Genomic DNA, 19,928 nt, shown 5'->3' on the forward strand with positions numbered 1-19,928 from the left:
ATTCTACGAATGTTCATTTGCAGAATATAAGCCTCTGGGAGCATTTTCTTTTGGAAAAGTTGGGGGAACAGACTGATTCGGTAAAGTCGAAAGCACTCGGAGGAGTAATCTCACTTTGTCGGCCAATTGCTCAAAAACTTTTGGACATACCGATATCCTGTAAGAACCATGATAAAGAGCAGTAAATTCTACGTATGTAGAAGACATAACAATGTAATATCTATGATAAGAATTCGTTGTTACGTAGGCGGGATTATTGCATATGCTGTGCACACATCACAAAAGTGACGTACGGACGTGAGTTCCCAGTCGTTTTTGGCGATTTACTCTAGAAGTATGAAGTGTATCGAAACCATTGTTAGGTCATTAGAAAGCTGGTGAAATTCTGCATAATACTATGCAATAAAAACATAACATGTGCGAGAAGCGTTCAGAATTAGAGCTCCTTGATTTAAAAAAAAAAATGGCTTTCAGTTTTTGGTTATTTTCTCGAAAACTACAAATCATATCAACACAGGATTTTCTCCTTGGAAAGCTGATGAAATTCCCTATCAAAACTTCTAATAACATTTTCCTGTATGATGGAAAACATTCGAATGGTGATGTTGGGAAGTGAACGTGACATAGCAAAATGTTTATTCACTGCTGCCTAATGTTGTTTTATTTGTGTTTTCCTGTTATTTTGTGGTGCTTATCAGCTAGAACAAACATCGACGAATAAGATGACATAGGTTTCATGGCAGTATATTGATGTTTGGTTGGCGAAAATAAGGAGAGAATACATATTATTTGCCGCGCGCGGGCAGCCACCGACTTATATATATAGATATATATATATATATATATATATATATACTTATATATATATATATATATATATATATATATATATATGTATATATATATATATATATATATATATATATATATATATATATATATTTGTCTTTGTTTGCAGGGGGTGTTGCAACATATTATTTAAATCATAAAGTTGCTGTATGTCTGTGGAAGCAAGTATACCACGGTATAACAGCTGTGTGTTTTGTTGTTTAGCATTGTTTCTGCTTATTTGTTTATCTGTCTATCGTCCCGTGTGTCTGTGTACGTACCTATCTATCTATCTCTCTATCTTTATCCGTCTATGCCTGTATAATTCTGTCTGGCCGTCTGTATCCATTTCAACCTGTTTATCTGTCTAACAATCTAAATATCATTCTTATTGTGTGTGTGTTTGTGTGTGTGTGTGTGTGTGTGTGTGTGTGTGTGTGTGTGTGTTTTAAATTAGCTCATCTATCCATCCCTCTATCCTTCTGTCTGTATGTTTGGCTGTCTGTTTATCTCTACACCACCTACCTTCTCTCTCATAATATAAGTATTCCGAGTCAAATTCTTTCGATGCCGCATATAAAACAGATAATCAATTGCACAAATTAAAGTATGCGTCCTCTGCATCACCAGCTCCAGCGTGGCCGCATACGGATCGTGGAGGGTAATGTTGGGGTCGATGTACAGCCTCCTCCCCAGTTCGGCTAGGATGGGGTTCTCTGAGCTCCTTAAGGCGTCTGGTACAAAGCTTCCATATTCGTACATCACGGGCCTGGAGAGAGAGAGAGAGAGAGAGAGAGAGAGAGAGAGGGAGAGAGAGAATCATCATGAATCATCATTGTCATTGCCATCATCATCACCATTACCACTCTAGATTTCTTCCTCACTCCGTAATGCGAACAAATGAAAAGGAACCAACTATTTTTATTCTAGCATGGTCTAAAATTGTCATCTCGTCATCTTGAATGCTGAGTTGTAGCAACAAATTAACCTTAGAAACTGATACCAGTCACGAAAAAGTGCAATGTAGATCCGTGGCGTTGTCTTTTTCTGCCACTGAGTTACGTGAAACATGCTGCAAAAGGACAAAAATCTGGGCCAGGTTAAGGTGACATCAGTATAGGTAACAGGTGTCCACAGTAAGGTATGGAACATGATGGAGTCGAGTAGCTCTTGACAGACGTTTTCTCTTTAGTTGAACCTCTTGCCTTGATATTTTTGGTAGCCGTTTGCTTTCCATTAAAATGACATAAGCAGGCAGTGATGTGGCAGACTTCTAATTCTCTTGTTTTCCTGAACTTCAGTCCTCTGGATTCTCTACGCTCTGGTTTCGGCTACCCTGTCATTCTCAGACTAATATGTGGTGGACATATCCATTAATTTTACCGACTATGAAAAATTCTTGACTATCTTACTCTAAGATGAAAACACATTCCGTCAGTTTCTTCTTTCCCTGAAATCTCCATTCTATTTAATATCAATGTTCACCACTACCTTTGGCTCTCGTGCAAATCAGCTGATCACCATGGTGAACGACCTGTATCATTTCTTTCCCCACTGACAGAGCAGCTTGTACTCGCACAGCACCCTACCTGTATCCCTGACCACCTTTCCATACAACTAATCCTTCTGCTTACTCTATCAATCTTTCCTCTCCGTTGGGATCTTCCGACCACAACCTTATCATCCTAATCTGTCCTATCGTTTCAGTAAGGTCTGTGGACCGTCCCAAGAAGAGGCAGCTTTGGCACTTTGGAGCTGATGATTGGGAGCCCCTCAGGCGGTACTTCTACAGTATGACATTCCCTAGAATGGTTATTACTTCCATGGCCGAGAGCCATCTGAGTTTGCCTTGCACATTATGGAAGTTGTTCTCTCGGACATGGAAGCATACATTCCTTTCTTTTATCTTTCGAATACAGACAAAAAAGAACCAGGTTTAATCTCGCTTCTTCTAATGCTGTCAACATCAAGGAGAAGGCCTACAAAAAGTACCGGAGCTAATGCACCCTGAATCTCGCCTCCATTATATCTCCGTCTGGAATTGTGCTAAGTCTGTTCTCCACTCTGTTAAGAATAATTTCACTCTTACAAAATGCTCTGAACTCTCTGGCTCAGGTTCTTCTCACTCCTTCAGCCACCTTACCAAATACTTTTCTAACAACTGTAATTCATCTTTCTTCCCTCCTCTTTTCCTCTCTGGTGACTTTGTAGCTATTTCGTCTACAGAAGAGCAGAATTCTGCTCTCAGACACTCTCACCCAATTCCACCCTAGATGATTCTGGTGTTGCTCCTCCATCTCTTCCACACTTGACTTCCGTATGGCTGGTATTGAAATTTCTTTAGTTGATATACTTTCTGTCCTGACTAGCCACAGTAATAACAAGGTGCATAAGCGTGACGGGGTCCCTCCTGTTGTCCTCAAGAACTGTGCATCTCTGCTTACAACCTTCCTAGTTAAGTTCTTTCCCCTTTGTCTGTCAACTCGCACCTTTCCTTCTTGCTGGAAGTTTCCTCTCATTCAGATTGTCTTTAAAATGGGTGACCATTCCCAATCCTCTGTCTATCACCCAATTGCTTTAACATCCTGTACTGAACCTACCTTTAACAAGAAACTTCAAGCACATTGCCTATCACAACCTTCTTTCTGATCATCAGTATGGATTCCGCCAGGAACGTTCCACTGGTGATCTTCTCACCTTCCATTCAGACTCCTGGTCATCCTCCTTTCGGGACTTTGGGAAAAGCTTTGCCATGGCATTTGACATCTCAAAAGATTTCGATCGAGTTTGGCATAAATCTTTAATTTCCGAACCGCCCTCTTACGATTGGCATCCTTCTGTGTGTGCCTTCATCTCTAGCTTCCTCTCTGGTCGTTCAACAACTGTTGTTGCAGACGACCACCGATCTTCTCTTGGAGCTTTCAGTAATGGAGCTCCTCAGGACTCTGTCTTATCACCAACTCTCCTCCTATTCATCAATGACTTTCTAAGCTGTACGTCTAACCCTATCCACTCATATATAGATGACTCCACCTTTCACCTTTCTATCAGCATCCCTCAGCGTCCATCTTAGCAGTTACTTCTACAAACACGGGACGAAGCTATGGCACACCTAATGTCTGACTTGGCTTATATCTCTGATTGAGGTAATAGTAATTTTGTTTTTAACGCATCAAAAACCCAGTTCTTACAATTTCCAACCCGTCAAAATCGTGCGCAGGAGTATGTCTTGCTGTTTAACAATATTCATCTCAATTTGTCATCATCTTTGAACATATGTGGGACTTCATTCTCGGGATTTAGCTTTGAAACATTATATTACCTCTCTTGTAAAATCTACTTCTGAAAGATTGCATATGCTAAGCCGGCTCGGAGCCGGCCTCCTTTACCCTTGTACAGTTGTTAATTTTATACAGGGGTTTTATTCGTCTCTTTGTCAAGTGCAGCTCTCATGAATGGGGAGGCTTTCCACGTACAGCTTCTCTCAGTAAAGTGGAGTCAAAGGAATTTCGCCTCATTAACTCTCTTTCTCTTGCTGGCTTCCTTCAACCTCTGTCTCCCCGCTGCACTGTTGCATAATATTACCTTTCTATTGCTACTTTAATAGTCACTGATCTTCATAACTGTCTGTTTGCACCCCACCCCCTCCACCTTCATTTGGGCAGACACGTAGCACCCATCTAGTAGCAAACTCTCATCCTTTTTCTCTCCAGTTCTCTAATGCAAAAGCTAACCTTTACTCCCAGTCCTTCTTCTACGTAAAAGGTCAACTCTGGAACTTGTCTTACTTTCTCTGTATTTCGTACTGCCTATGACCTCCAGTCCTCTAAGCCCAATGTTCTCTGTTCCTCCACTTGCTCATTCAGACTTAATCACCATCATCATTACCACTATTACAACCACCATCATCACCACCATCACCACCACCATCATCACCATAATCACCACCATCACCACCCTCATCACCACCATCACCACCACCATCACCACCACCATCATCATACTATTTTTTCACTTTCATGCCATACCTGAGGGACCTGGTAACACCTCTTCCCAAGCAATTTATTCTGCCTTTTACCCATTAATATAATCTTGTATGTTATTGTTGTAAACTATGTCGACATTGAAGCTTTATAAATAATCGTATAAGTCAGGGTAGATCATATGTAGCGCTCCTCTTACACCTCGCCGGGCCATTTCTCGTGTGCTGTGGGGGCGGCTCAGTCATCGCTATATCCATCCTCCATTATTTATTTCCAACCCCCACTGTCACGCCCACGCCAGCAGACTGAGCCATCCCCGCAACACAATAATCAGATGAGTTACTTGTGCAGCGCTATTTCCGGACTACCCTCCATAAAATCCTCCAGCCAATATTTAGTAAACTGTGCGTGCTCAATTTTGCCAAAAATTTTCGTTCTTTTGCAGTTTATTTCAAGTAGCTCAGTGGTGGAGTTTAACAGAACTTTGGCAATACATCCTTTCCATGGCACTTCTTCGTGATTAGCATTGTATGAAACTTAGACATATGCGAGTATATCGACCTTGTAAAATGTCTTACGTGAGAGAGAGACAGAGAGACAGACAGACAGACAGAGACAGAGACAGAGACAGAGACAGACAGAAAGACATACATACATACAGACAGACAGACAGACAGAAGCTTTCAGATCAACTCACGTAAGATGGGATTCCGCCAAATCTTTCACGGTCTCAAGTTTGGTAGGGTAGACGGGCACTGTCAGAATGACTACGAGGTTGCTTGTATATCCGGCCGCTAAGATGTCTACCGCAATCCACCACACCACCAACCACACCCTCGCCCACCACACTGTTATCTCCTTATCCGGCATGGACTGTCCTACCAACCCAGACCCTACCTGCAAGAAGAGGGAGAAGAAAATAGCGATGGTGATGATGATGATGATGATGATCATGATCATGATGATGATAATAATAATAATAATAATAATCATAATAATAATAATCTATCTATATATCTATATACCTAGGCTGCTTCCCCCAAGGAAAGAGAGGTAGCCGACACAGGACGACACACTCCCCATTTACTCATCCATTCAAACACATTCATTTGCATCTTAGCCCCAAGGGGAGAACGGACAGATCCTCACCACACCACACCGCACAAGGGTCAACTGTGCAATGCAATCAGTGACATCCGCAGCAGGGCCCGACAACAGAGCTGGTTAACCCTGCCACATCATAACAGACCCATCCCCTTACCCGCACCTGACCTGACTAGCTGATCAGACCAAATGCGGAAGAATATCCCCTAAGGGCTGCGTCATCACTTATTCATTCACAATTTCTCTCCATTTATTTCTGTCACGCACAGCCACTCTTCCTTGCTCAACAGACATCCCTCTCGCATCCAGTGCTCTCTTCACACTGTCAATCCATCCTATTCGTGGTCTTCCTCTCAGCCTTACACCTCTCACATTAGATCTAGTTATCTTTTTCACCAATCGCTCATTATCCATTCTCTCCATATGCCCAAACAATCGCAACACCCTCTGCTCAACTCTACCAGCCATCTCCCGAACAACTCCAGTTCTCTTCGCACTTCATCATTTCGCACCCGATCCATACGTGTCACTCCACACATACTTCTCAGACACCTCATCTCCATTACATTCAAACTTTTCCTCTCTGCTACACCCATATTCCATGTTTCAGCCCCATATAACGCATTCGGTACCACAACACCCTCATACAACCTTCTCTTTACATTCATTCTAAGCGAACAACATTTAAACACTTTTTTCATTCCTCCCAGCACCTTTCCTACTTCATTTATTCAAAACTTCACTTCTGCATCTATTCTTCCATCTACAGCAACATGTGACCCTAGATATTTAAAACACTCTACCTCCTCAAGCAACTCGCCACTCAAAACTATATTCATCCCCCTACCACCTACCAACCTCGTACACTTCATCACTTTACTCTTATTCTCATTTACTTTCAATTTCCTCCTTTCACACACCCTTCCAAACTCCTCTACCAACTGTCTTAATCTCTCCTCTGAATCATCCACCAGTGCAGTATCATCTGCAAACAGCAGCTGCTTCAGATTCCACTCTCCACCATCAACATTCACCAGACTCAGACCTCCACCTAAAACTCTTGCATTCACCTCCCTAATAACACCATCCATGTAAATATTAAACAACCAAGGCGACATCACACATCCCTGTCGCAGCCCCACTCTCACAGGAAACCAGTCACTCACAGCATTTCCCACTCTTACACACGCTCTACTATTTACATAAAAACTTTTCACCCCTTTTAGTAACCTACCATCAAGTCCATACAATCTTAAAATAGTACACAAAGCCTCCCTATCAATTCTATCATACGCTTTCTCTAAATCCATGAATGCCCAAAACACATCCTTGCCTTTCGCTAAATACTTTTCACACACTTGTCTCACAGCAAACACCTGATCAACGCATCCCCTCCCTCTCCTAAAGCCACACTGCTCATCACCAATCACTCCCTCTGTACCCTCTCTAACTCTCGAAATTAACACTCTACCATAAACCTTACCTACAACACTCAACAGACTTATACCCCTAAAGCTAGTACATTCATACCTATCACCCTTGCCTTTATACAACGGGACCACACAAGCACTTGCCCAGTCAATTGGCACCATACCTTTCACAAAGCACACATTCAACAGTCTTACTAACCAGTCAACAATGGTCACTCCACCACTCTTCAGGCATTCCACAGCACACCCATCCATACCTGCAGCTTTCTCTGTTTTCATCTCCTTTACTGTTTTCTCCACTTCCTCCTTCGTGATCAAAGAATCATTCAACTCTCCCAACACATTTATTCCTTGCACCCTTCCATCTGCCACAATCTCAGCCACCCTTTCCTCCTCTACATTTAACAATCTTTCAAAATACTCTGCCCATCTCTTCCTTACTGCATCCATCTCAATTAACATCCTTCCATCCTCTGCTTTTACTCGTTCTTCCTTCCCAGACTCTCCCTTTCGCACCTTTTTCACCTACTTCCAGAACATTTTCTTATTCTGTTGAAAATTCTCTGTCACCCGCCTACCCCACCTCTCATCTGCTGCCACTTTAGCATCACGCACAGCCCTTCTCACCCTATTCCTCTTTTCCTTATACCTTTCATATGACATCTCATCCTTCTTCTGCAGCCACACTTCATATGCACGTCTCTTCTCAGCCACAGCCATACTTACTTCCTCGCACCACCATTCACTTCCTTTTCTTACACCACCACCCACACGTCTCACACCACCCACCTCTTCTGCATGCCCCACCACAGCACTCTTAAACAACTGCCATTCCTCCTCCACACTGCCATTTTCCTGATCTTTCAGTGCGTTCCACTCATCTTTCAATTTCTCCTGATACTCTATCATTTTCTCTCTTTTATCCAACTCACTCACTTTCAAAACCTCCCTGCCACACCTAACCCTCCTAGCTCTCACCCATCTCTTACCTACTCTTAACTTTCTCTCCACCAGGTAGTGGTCAGACATACCTCCACCCTCCCCTCTCAGAACTCTCACATCCAACAATCTTCCTATTACATTCCTAGACACAACCACATAGTCCATCAAAGCTCTATCAACAACCCTTCCACCCTCCTGTCTCACCCATGTATACTTATAAATATCTTTCTTCTCAAACAGCGTATTTCCAATCACCATCTCTCGCTCAACACACATCGCTATCATTCTTTCCCCATTTTCATTTCTTCCAGGCACACCATGCATACCAACTACACCTTCAAATGCTACATTTCCCACTCTAGCATTCAGATCTCCCATCATTACCACATTCACGTTCGCTCCAAAACTCTGCAAACACTCATCAACATCATTCCAGCAAGACTCCCTCTCTTGTTCATCCCTTTCACTACCAGGCCCATATGCACTTACAAACACCCACAACTCACGTTCAAATTTCGCTTTCACCCACATCAGTCTCGATGACACCTCCTTCCATTCAATCACACATTGCTGTACTTCCGGACTCACTAACAAGGCCACACCTTCTCTTGCCCTTCCTCTATCAACACCTGACAATTTTCCATTCACACGTCCAAACATAGACTCCCCCTTCCCTTTCATCTTCGTTTCACTCAAAGCTAACACATCCAACTTTCTTCTCACAAACATTCTCACAATCTCCTCCCTTTTAGCCTCAATCGTACTACATCCACGCACATTCATAGACCCAATCTTCAGGGTACGGGGATAACTCCATCCCCCATCCCTTTCTCTGGCCTGTCTCTTTTTAGGAACTAAAAATCAGAGGAGGGAGTCCCTAGTCCCCTCACCCCGCCCCTTTTAGTCGCCTTTTACAACACGCAGGGAATACGGTGGCAGTATTCTTCCTAACACAACCTGGCCGCAGAGTAGTAGTACCACCTCATAGTGCGGCCAGGATGTGTCCCCCCCGCCACATGGGGTGGTTATATTATCGCCCCACTAGGCAGGCAATAATAATAATAATAATAATAATAATAATAATAATATTAACAACAATAATAAAAAAAATAAATAATAATAATAATAATAATAATTATTATAATCTATTATCAGACGCCTTAATCCCGTACGGGGTGGCCACAAAAAAATCGCCTCCACGTCGCCCTTTCCCCCGCCATTTCACTGCCCTGCTCCCAACTCACACCCCCCTCCCTCATATTCTTCTCCATTCCATCCCTCCATCTCATCCTCGGCCTCCCCCTCCCTCTCCCCCCCTCCACCTCACTCACATACACTCTCCTCGTCAGTCCCTCACCCTCCATCCTCTCCACAAGGCCAAACAATCTCAGTGTGTTCCTCTTAACGCTTCCTGTTACATCCATATCCACACCACAACGCTCCTTTATATCCTCATTTGTCAACCTGTCTTTCCATGTGACTCCACAGGCTCCTTTTAAGTAACTCATTTCCACTGCTCTCACTCTTGACTTGTGTCCTTCCAACAACGTCCAAGCTTCATTTCTATACGTTAGAGTTGGTATCACAATACTGTCATGTAGTAACTTTTTCACTTCCATGCTCACTTCCCTGTTTCTTATCACTGCTTTCAAGGAACCAGCAACTTTTCTTCCTTGTTGCACCCTTTCAAGCACTTCAACCACCAAACTTCCATCCTTACTCATCACACTACCCAAGTACTCAATCGTACTCACATTTTCCACATCCTCACCATCCAACATCACTGTACATTCAATGATTTCACCTCTCTCAAAGACCATCACTTTACTCTTCCCTACATTCACCTTTAGATTCCGTTTCTTTTACACTCTCCCAAACTCATCCATCAAGCCTTGCAGCTCTTCTTCGTCTTCACTTAATACAGTATCATCTGCAAGCAACAGTACAGGGAGTTTCCAAACACCATCCTCTCTCACTAGGGCCACTCTATCATCCACTGGACTACCTTGTATCTCTTTTATTACCCCATCCATGTACATATTGAACAACCCTTGAGAGATGACTTCATCCCTGTTTCAACCCAACCTTCAAAGAGAAAAATTCACTCAGTTCACCATCCACACGCACTGTAGCCTTAGCACCCTCATACATACTCTTTACAGCCTTCAACAACTTCCCATCTACTCCATATATTCTTAACCTTTTCCACAATCCTTGTCTATCCACCCTGTCATATTGTAGCAGACAATCAAATGTTGATGTTGTCGTGACACTCCTTTATTAACGCTGCCCAGCTCGTACAATTGATCCACAAGTCTACACTGCTTGAGGGCTGGAGGTCGCCTGCCCGCCTCGATCTCGCTGGCCGTCCCTCCTCACCTCCCTCTAACTGCACCCCCCCCCAATCATTGACGTCACAGAGGCGTAAACTAGCTGGACAACACCCTTGCACACACACACACGCACACACACATGCACACACCATTAACAAATACATAGATAATATGACATTGACAAATACATAACATTGACAAATACATAGACAACATGACATTGACATTTACATAGATAACATGACATTACACCCCACCCTGATTTGCAAGATCATAACCAAATCGAAGCAGTGGGCGCCATATGCGTGTGCTTCATTGAAGTACTGCTTCTGGTTCTGTCATTGTTGGGCTGGACTTATCTGACACTGCCTGCTGGTGCAATAGCGAATGTTGAGCTTGTACATCGATGTACAGTGGGGGATCATTACCAGCCTCATGCACGTCTGGCTGGCTGTCCTGATCCAGTGAGGTGCTGCTACAGTGCCTCACACCCCTCATGTGCCACGGGATACCATCAACATCCACCACCTGCGGACAGTTTACCCTAGTGATGACACCAGGCTGCGACACTGAAGTGCAGCGATCACCATGCTTCCTGATGCAAACAGCATCACCCACTGCATATCGCATGCCTTTGTCACCATCAGGCATTGTGTCCGTGATGAGCCGTTCCTGGGTAGGTTGTTCAGTCTCGCACCTCTTAGCTGTACACAGAATTCACAGGGGCTTCCGTCACTGATGTTCCATCTAGGGGTGTGATATTATACCTTTGGACTGCTTCAGCGATAGAGCATTGTTTCCTGTCAGCGACCACTTTCACTGTGCGGTGGTTTCATTCGATGATGCCATTGCCAGTTGATGCATATGCCACCCTGAAGCATAGTAACATGCCCCAACGTGTGACAAAGGCTGCGAATTTCCGCTCACGGAAGATGGTGTCATTATCGCGGAGCAATTCAACAGGTGCTCCTCATTCATAGAACACCTTCTCTAACTGGCGAATGACGGTGTCTTCGTCTGGGTGTCGCAGCTGCTGCCATATGCAAAATCGGGATGGCCCACAGTCAACAATTGTCACATAGGCGTAACCACTGGGATGGGTGATGTCTATAGCCAAACGGTGCCATGTTCCTGTCACACCCAATGATCCGTGCTGCCACTTCACCGGAGCTGGGTCAATGGCTCGGCACACATCACACCACTTCACAACATCACGCATCTCAGCCCGTGTTACCAGTCGAGAGATCTCTTGGCACGCAGAAAACAGTGGGGGCCAGATGCCATGATGACCAGTGCGTACATGGATGTCTGCAGTTCTAGGCTCATCGGTGTCTTGCTCATCCATTGCTGCTGCACCAGCTACCAGTCTGTCATTCCACACCCACTCCTCTGGGACACATGTGAGGACATCAGTGTGATTTTCTGTAGACCGGACAAGCCTCACAGACAACGCCAGTCCCAACTCACTCACCAGTTGGCGAATGATTTCGACTCGGCGGCAAATCAACATCTCTCCGTGAGCCTTCGTTCGAAGTCGTGCATGACCACTCAGTGCGTCGTGAATCCAACGAAATACTGTGGCAGAGTCTGTCCGTAACTTAATGTTCTTCATACCCCAAGCAATTGCCAAGTTCACTTCACGAACTGCTGCATCCAGCTCCGCCATATTGATGTGTGAGCTGTCGTCCTGCCACAGCCAGCATATGTCTTCAATTACACCGCCTTGTGGCATCTCTAAAACAACTCCAGCAGCTAGAGCACTGGCATCTGTCTACACGACTGCCTGGTCGCCATACACACACCAGACACCACGACACGGATCTTCCCTGACCAGCCGTGCTACCACATACTCCATCTGTTGAAGCAGGGAGTCGTCATCCACGACGTCCCAGCCCTGTGTCACTGCATTTGCTCGGCGTTTAATCCACACAGCTGCTGGCCAGAGCCACTCTCCTACTGGCAAGTGCGTGACTAACCGTCCGCACCATACGAACACATCACGATGCGTCATTCTTGTCGGTGGTGGGTCGACTGGATTGTCACGTGTCCACTTCATCTGGCCATCTGATGACTGCACGTGCAACCCTGGCAGTCGTGCCCCATCAGCTGCACAGTTTGGCAGCTTTCATTCAAGGCTGAATGCAGCAAAATGTGCAGCGACCTGCTCTGCACTGGCGAGGTCCTCATTCACCAACAGATCGTCAACGTAAGGCAACACTGCACGCTCAATATCTGGGTCCTGAGCCAAGATGTTCTTAACGACAGCCTTCATGACCAATGGAGCTATGTTTAGGCCAAAGCCAAGGCACGTCAAACAGTAGCGCTGGCCTCGTACCATCACAGTCTGAGACAACAACAGTTGCTGATTAACACGCACCTGCAGATAAGCCTTGCATAGGTCCAGAACAGCCACATTACCTCCGTGTTGGCGCCACTTGTGCATCTGATCAGTACATATGTCACTATCAGCAGTAAAGGCAGTTACGTAGTCGTTTAGCTCGTGGTAGTCTAACACTGGCCGTACTTTACTGCCGTTATTCTGATGAACAGCCATGAGCGGCACAAGCCCTCGTGGCGCCCAATGTTGCTGTTCATAATAGGGTACCAACCAGCCGTTCTTGATCCATGACTCCAGTTCCTGGTCAAACTCCTGATGCATGGATGGGGATATGTTGTTCTGTGCCACAGTATTATGCAGGCAATCAGGTGCTGCTCCATTCGTCCATTTCCATGACACCGTCCACGTTTGATGCCTTACATCAAATCGTACACTGAAATCAGGTGCATCCACTGCCAGCGGTGTCAGAGTCGATGACGCAGTTGCACAAAACCTCCTAGTGCTACAGAATTGGACTTCTAACGGACACTTCACTATGACGCCGCCAAGTGCTGAGATGCCAGTGATGCCAAGCACAACATCCACACCCAAAGGCGGCTCACGCACAACCACCATGCACACCCGGGCGCTCTGGCCATCAGGAGTTTCCACTGTCACACTGCCTGTCCTGGTGCATCACAACGATTAGTAGAGATGAATCTCTACTAATCGTTGTGATGCTGGTTGTCTGCGGGTGCCACTGCATGGAACAAGGGGCATGTACTATGGTGTTTATGCAACCAGTGTCGACAAGAACTTGGCACGACTGCCTGTCAACAAGCAGCTGCACCACAGGAAGAGCGCCACGTACTGGTGTCCAAGAGAGGACGCTGGCACTGATGTGGCTCCTCCAATGTCGTTTCCCATCTGAGGACACGTAGCAGCAAAACGTCCTGGCTGGCCACAGGTCCAGCAATGACGAAGGCAACGTACTCTCCCAGGCAGCTGCGCCTGCATTTGGTCTTGCACTGGTGCCAAAATCCCAGCAGCAACCACACGCTCACTACTAAGCATGGCGTGAGCCCATGCCAACACACTGTTTAAATCCAGTCCCCCAGCTCTTGACTCAGTGCGAATAGCACGACGAATATCATCTGGTAGTCCTGCCACGAGCGCACATGACAAAGTATGGTCAGACATGCCCCCCAAAAAAGTCAAAAGCCGTCAGAGGTTAGCCAGGAAGACGTCAACTGACTCACTTGCTTGTAGCCGACGTTCAGTGAAAGCTTCATATGCTGCATATTGATCTAGGGCAAATGCTGCATACAGTGATTTCTTCACCTCTGTCAGCGAACAGCGGCTGGCAACCGGCAATTGTGACCACACAGTGAATGCCCCACATGTCAGCTGTAGTGGCAGAACTGATTCGAGGGCAACTCCACGGAGCTGACACAATATCTCCACCCGTGTGACCCACTCCACAATGTCCGTAGAGCCATCATACTCCAGAATCAGGCAAGCATCAAACAGTACTAATGTTGTTGTAGGAAGGTCGGTCTTCTTATCGTCCTCCATGTTGCCTAGATAGCTTGTAGCGGACAGTCAAATGTTGACGTTGTCGTGACACTCCTTTATTACCGTTGCCCAGCTCTTACAATTGATACACAAGCCTACACTGCTTGAGAGCTGGAGGTCATCTGCCCACCTCGGTCTCGTTGACCGTCCCTCCTCACCTCCCTTTATCTGCACCCCCCCCAGCCATTGACGTCACAGAGGCATAAACTAGCTGGTCAACATCCTCACACACACACACAGACACACACACACACACAGACACACACACGCACACACCATTGACAAATACATAGATAACATGACATTGACAAATACATAGATAACAAGACATTACACATATGCTTTCTCCAAATCGATGAAGGCCACATACAACTTCTTTCTCCTCTCTAGAAACTTTTCCACTAAACATCTAAGAATGAATATCAGATCTACACGACCTCCTCCCTTCCTAAAGCCGCCCTGTTCTTCTCCAACTAATTCCTCTGTTATTTCCCTAACTCTGTCAATAAGTATCCTGCCATACACGTTTCCTATTACGCTAGGAAGGCAAATGTTCCTATGATTACCACACACTTCTTTTTCCCCATTTCCTTTGTCCAAGGGAATAATTATACCTGACTTCCAATCCTCCTGGATTCTACTTTCCTCCCAGGCCAATCTGCACATCTTCCACATCCATTCTACTACTATCTCTCCCCCATGCTTCAACATTGCACTACACATTCCATCAATTCCTTGGACTTTCCCCAATTTGACACTCTTCATTACTTCCATAACTTCTATCCTACTGAGTTCTTCTTGTCTTCTCACCTCCCTCCTTCTCCCAGCCATTCCCCAGCCACTTATACTTGCATTACTTCCATTCTCTATGTTCAGCAATTCCTTAAAGTGTTCTCTCCATCTGCTCACTTTTTCTCCCTTCTCCACTAGTAATCTACCATTTTTATCTTTCACTCCCCTACTAACTTCACTGCCACCCAGCCTTACTCTATTCTCTTACCAGAACATTTTCTTACAGTCCCTCCCTCCACTTTACACTCAGATTCCTTCCAAATTCCTCATCCACTTTCTTCTTACTCTCTCTTACTAATCTTTTCACCTCTCCCTTCCTTTCTACATATAACTCTCTCTTCCGCCTCTCAACTTCTTCCACGCCCCTATTTATCATCCATTCAGTGTATGCTTTCTTCTTTTGTGCCACAGCCTGTCTCGCCTCTTCATTCCACCATGCTGTTCCTTGCACCCCCTTCCGTCTTCTCTTCACCCCACACACCACCTCACATGCTGCACATATATCTTCTGTGAATATCTTGCACACACCTTCCACGTCCCCCATCTGCTCCAGTTCATATTTACCCAATCGTTCCTCCACTTCTCTCTTATATTCTGCCTTTTTCTCATCCTCTTCTAACCTTCCCACTCTCCTTGCAACTACTCTTTCCTCGCGTCCTTCCCTTCTTCTATTTCTCCATCTAACATGGATCTTGATTCTGGCCACCAACAAGTAGTGTTCAGAAAGTCCACTCCCCCAACCTCTATAAGCTCTTGCATCCATTACACATCTTCGCATCCCTTCATCCACACACACATAATCAATCATTGCCTTCCTTTCGTTCAGTTCACCACCCACCCATCTCATCACTCACTATGTATACCTGTGGATCATTTTGTGCCTGAAGAGGGTTTTGGCTATCACCAACCCCCTCCCAGCACAAATGTCCACTAACGCACTGCCATTCTCATCTATCTCAGCAGGCACACCCCACTCGCCAATAATAATAATAATAATAATAATAATAATAATAATAATGAGATGATGATGATGATAATAATAATAATAGAAATAATAATAATAATAGAAATAAATAATAATAATAATAATAATAATAATAATAGTAGTAGTAGTAGTAGTAGCAGTAATAATAATAATAATAATAATAATAATAATAATAATAATAATAATCCATCCATCCATCCTTCCATCATCCAGTCCTGTCACCCCACAGATGAACGCAGGAACCCGGGCATAGGCAAGTTGGTCCCAACATTTAACATGGGAGTGAGTATCATCTTAAATTCACTCTCAAAATAATAATAATAATAATAATAATATTGGCAGGACTCCAGGGTATAAATCAGCAATGGAGCATCTCTCCATTTTGGCCTGTACCAGCGCTGATGGCTCTCATCGCCTATACCCAATCATAATAGGTAAGAGCAAGCTACCCAGGCCACTGATGGACATCATGGCCAAGCTTCCTGTGTAGTCCCATGGTAACAAGTTAACCTGGTTGCTGTCGAAACTCCCTTGCTATGGAGTAACGTCTTTTGTTCCTCTGCTTTCCTCATATCTCAGCGACAGATAAATAAGGTAAAAGCAGATTATGTATATTCCAATTTCCACTCAATTAACGCCAGCGTGCCGCAGGGATCAGTTCTGGTGCTAACCCTGTTCTTGGTTCATATTAATGATTTCTTATGTGTCTCCCACAGTCCCATCCATTCATATGCAGATGACTCAACTCTTCATAGTTCATTCACACTCAAACACCCATTTACAAAGTCTGATATCTCTAACTTTCAACTCAGTTCAGTCATCTCCATAAATCAAGACCTATCTACGATCAGTGAATGGGAACAAAACAACTTTGTCTCATTTAATGCTAGTAAAACCAAATATATACAATTTACTAATAGACAGATATTGCCAGATTAGTATATTACCTTCAGTGCTACTAACATTCCCATCTCCAAACGTCCAGAGGTCCTCAGCTGGACCTCTCATGTCAGATCACTTGCTAAAACTGCCTCAAAGAAACTTGGATTATTGTACAGAGTCCGCAACCTCTTCACTGACGAGCAGTTAGCTATGATTTTTTAAAAGTCATGTGCACTCTCACCTTGAATATAGCTCACCTTTGTGGAGTGGATGTGGAGAGGTTGCATTAAAACAACTGGACAAAATTCAGAACAAAACTGCTGGAATTATTAACAACCCTGCTATTATAAATAAACTACCTCCCTTACAAGTAAGATTGAATGTTGCCTCCCTTGCATTATACGGTATTATAGATATTTATATGGTAAATGCTCAGACAAAGTTGCATCCATTGTGCCACCTCTCCATGCCTTCCCTCGTGCTACATGGGCATCTGGCAGCGCTCATGACCGGAACGTCACTCTGTCGTATTGCAGAACTTCTGCCTATCAGAATTATTCTTTCATTCCCCGAACTTCATCTCTCGGGAACTCGCTTCCCCCGCATTGTTTCCCTCCAAAATTTAACCAACAGCAGTTCAAGTCCAACTCTTGCAGATAATTTATGAATGGAGGACACCAGTAATCTGGTGTATGGATTTTTTTTTACTTATTTGTGTTTCCTTCCTCTTTTCTGTTATATAAAAAAATAATATTCATTGCTGGCTGGTCCCACTACAGCTACGACCTTTCCATGCAGCAGCACAAAAAAATTTGTAGCATCAGTCGTGACAACATAAGGGCAGTGCTGCTGCTGGACAACGCACCAGCCCATCCATCCTCTGCTATACTGTGCAGCAAGGATTGACGAATCAAGCCTTGATCCTGCCAGACACATCACTGACCTTACCCAGACCATGGACCATGGAGTTACAGAGAGTGCAGAGGCACTTTAGAAAGCTCTACTTGCACTAGTGCATCATTGTGATTGTGAATGAGATGGGCCAGAAAGACTATGAAGACACCAGAGGCAAGAAAACCCAGTACATTTTCATGATATACAACATCAAAGACGCCATCTTCAACCTGGCAGAGTTATGAAGGAAAGTGTCTCTTGCCAGAATCAAGAGTAGGTGGTGCAAACTCCTCAGAGCCCCAAAGACTCCAGCACCACTGCATGATATTTAGGGCTCTGAACCACTGAGGATGGCAGAAATGTTGGTACCTGCAGGGCAGAGTGATCTTGCTGAGGAGAGGCTGCAAGAGTGGCTGGATGAGGCTGGTGTGCCTAGCTACCATCATCACACAGAAGAGGAGACTGTGGATGAACTACAAGACTGGAGATGACAATGGAAGAAGACGAGGAGAAGAAGGAGAGGACATCTGCATTGACCCTGGATGCAGCCACTGATGTTTCAAACACCATCCTGGCCGTGATGACAGTTGGAGGGCCTCTGGTTCAACATTATGAGGTTATACAGCTAACCAGGTTGGAGTTAATACAGCTGCAGCAGCCCAGGAAAATCCTGGGTAAGATCTTCCAGTCTGTGCCAACTGTTGCCAAGAGGCTCTGCACAATCAGACCTGCAATGTGCCCATGGCAACAACGTCCTCAGCCAGCGACCACTTAGCTTCAAGATCTAGCCGTACAGTCTTCAGGACCACAACACCTCAGGATTCTCTGTATCAAATGTGACACCAGAGCCACCAGAAATCATCTTTGCCAACAGCGACGATGAATAACACTTAATTCACTGTGAAGCACGCAAGAAGAATGGAAGCGTGAGCACTCTGCATCCATCTATGCAGGTGAAAGGCACATTGCATAAGTTTCCCACCCCTTTTCACCCCAGCCTGGCCTGAAATTACCATCTTCACTTTATAAATGCTGAATTGTGAAAACAAACTAGTAATATTGTACTAGTCATGAAATAGCACTATGTCAAGGATGTGAAATTATGAGCCAGGATAGATTAAAAGGGGTATAGTTTTCATTTTTGATATTACGATATACTATTTTACTAATTTATATTCTAACATGTACTTGAAATCCCACCTCAGGGAAGACCATCGGATCGAACGGAGTATCTTCTTTATTCGATTTCCCCCCATTAGACTGTTATAGTGAGGGTCCACTTTATATATATATATATATATATATACTGTATATCATTTCAAGAAATGTGTGTGTGTGTGTGTGTGTGTGTGTGTGTGTGTATGTGTGTGTGTGTGACATGTCACACACACACACACACACACACACACACACACACACACATAATCTCTTTGTCTTTCTGTCTGTCTGTCTATATGTCTGTCTATATCTATCTATCCATCTATCAATCAATACGAATATAATCACCTTGAGAGCAACGTTGACAGGATCATTGATAACATGTTGTTGATACAGAAGCAAGGCGAGAGACGAAGCCACCACAATGGTCGTAGCGGCCAGCAGTCCCCACACAAGCACTGAAAAAGGGTACAGAACATTCCTCCAACGCGGCAGTGGCTGTGGGACGCGTATAAGGAAGGCAAAACTCGTGCCCCAGTGAGGATAGGTGAGATCGAAGTCGTGAAGTCGATCCCTATTCGGCTGAAGAATGTTGATGGTCATGTCCTTCCCGTGGTACATCACTTGGCCAAGCAGGCCTGTGTAGGTGCCGTTTACTTTACGAGCGAACTCAATATTAGAGAGGGGAATCATGTTTACTCCAAA

At 44.6% G+C, this 19,928-nt stretch overlaps 1 long non-coding RNA gene across 1 annotated transcript; it reads right to left on the bottom strand.

The window, feature by feature from the left end:
- Nucleotides 1-1,516: 1,516 nt before the first annotated feature.
- On the bottom strand, nt 1,517-19,892 carry LOC145398129 (uncharacterized). Its single transcript, XR_013897073.1, has 3 exons — nt 19,572-19,892; nt 5,509-5,708; nt 1,517-1,597 (listed from the first exon to the last, which is right to left on the bottom strand). It is a non-coding gene; the product is annotated as an uncharacterized LOC145398129 (long non-coding RNA).
- Nucleotides 19,893-19,928: the final 36 nt, after the last annotated feature.

This window comes from Coenobita brevimanus, chromosome 44, assembly GCF_032717465.1.
Source record: "Coenobita brevimanus isolate Jiangsu-jjx chromosome 44, ASM3271746v2, whole genome shotgun sequence".
Taxonomy (NCBI): domain Eukaryota; kingdom Metazoa; phylum Arthropoda; class Malacostraca; order Decapoda; family Coenobitidae; genus Coenobita; species Coenobita brevimanus.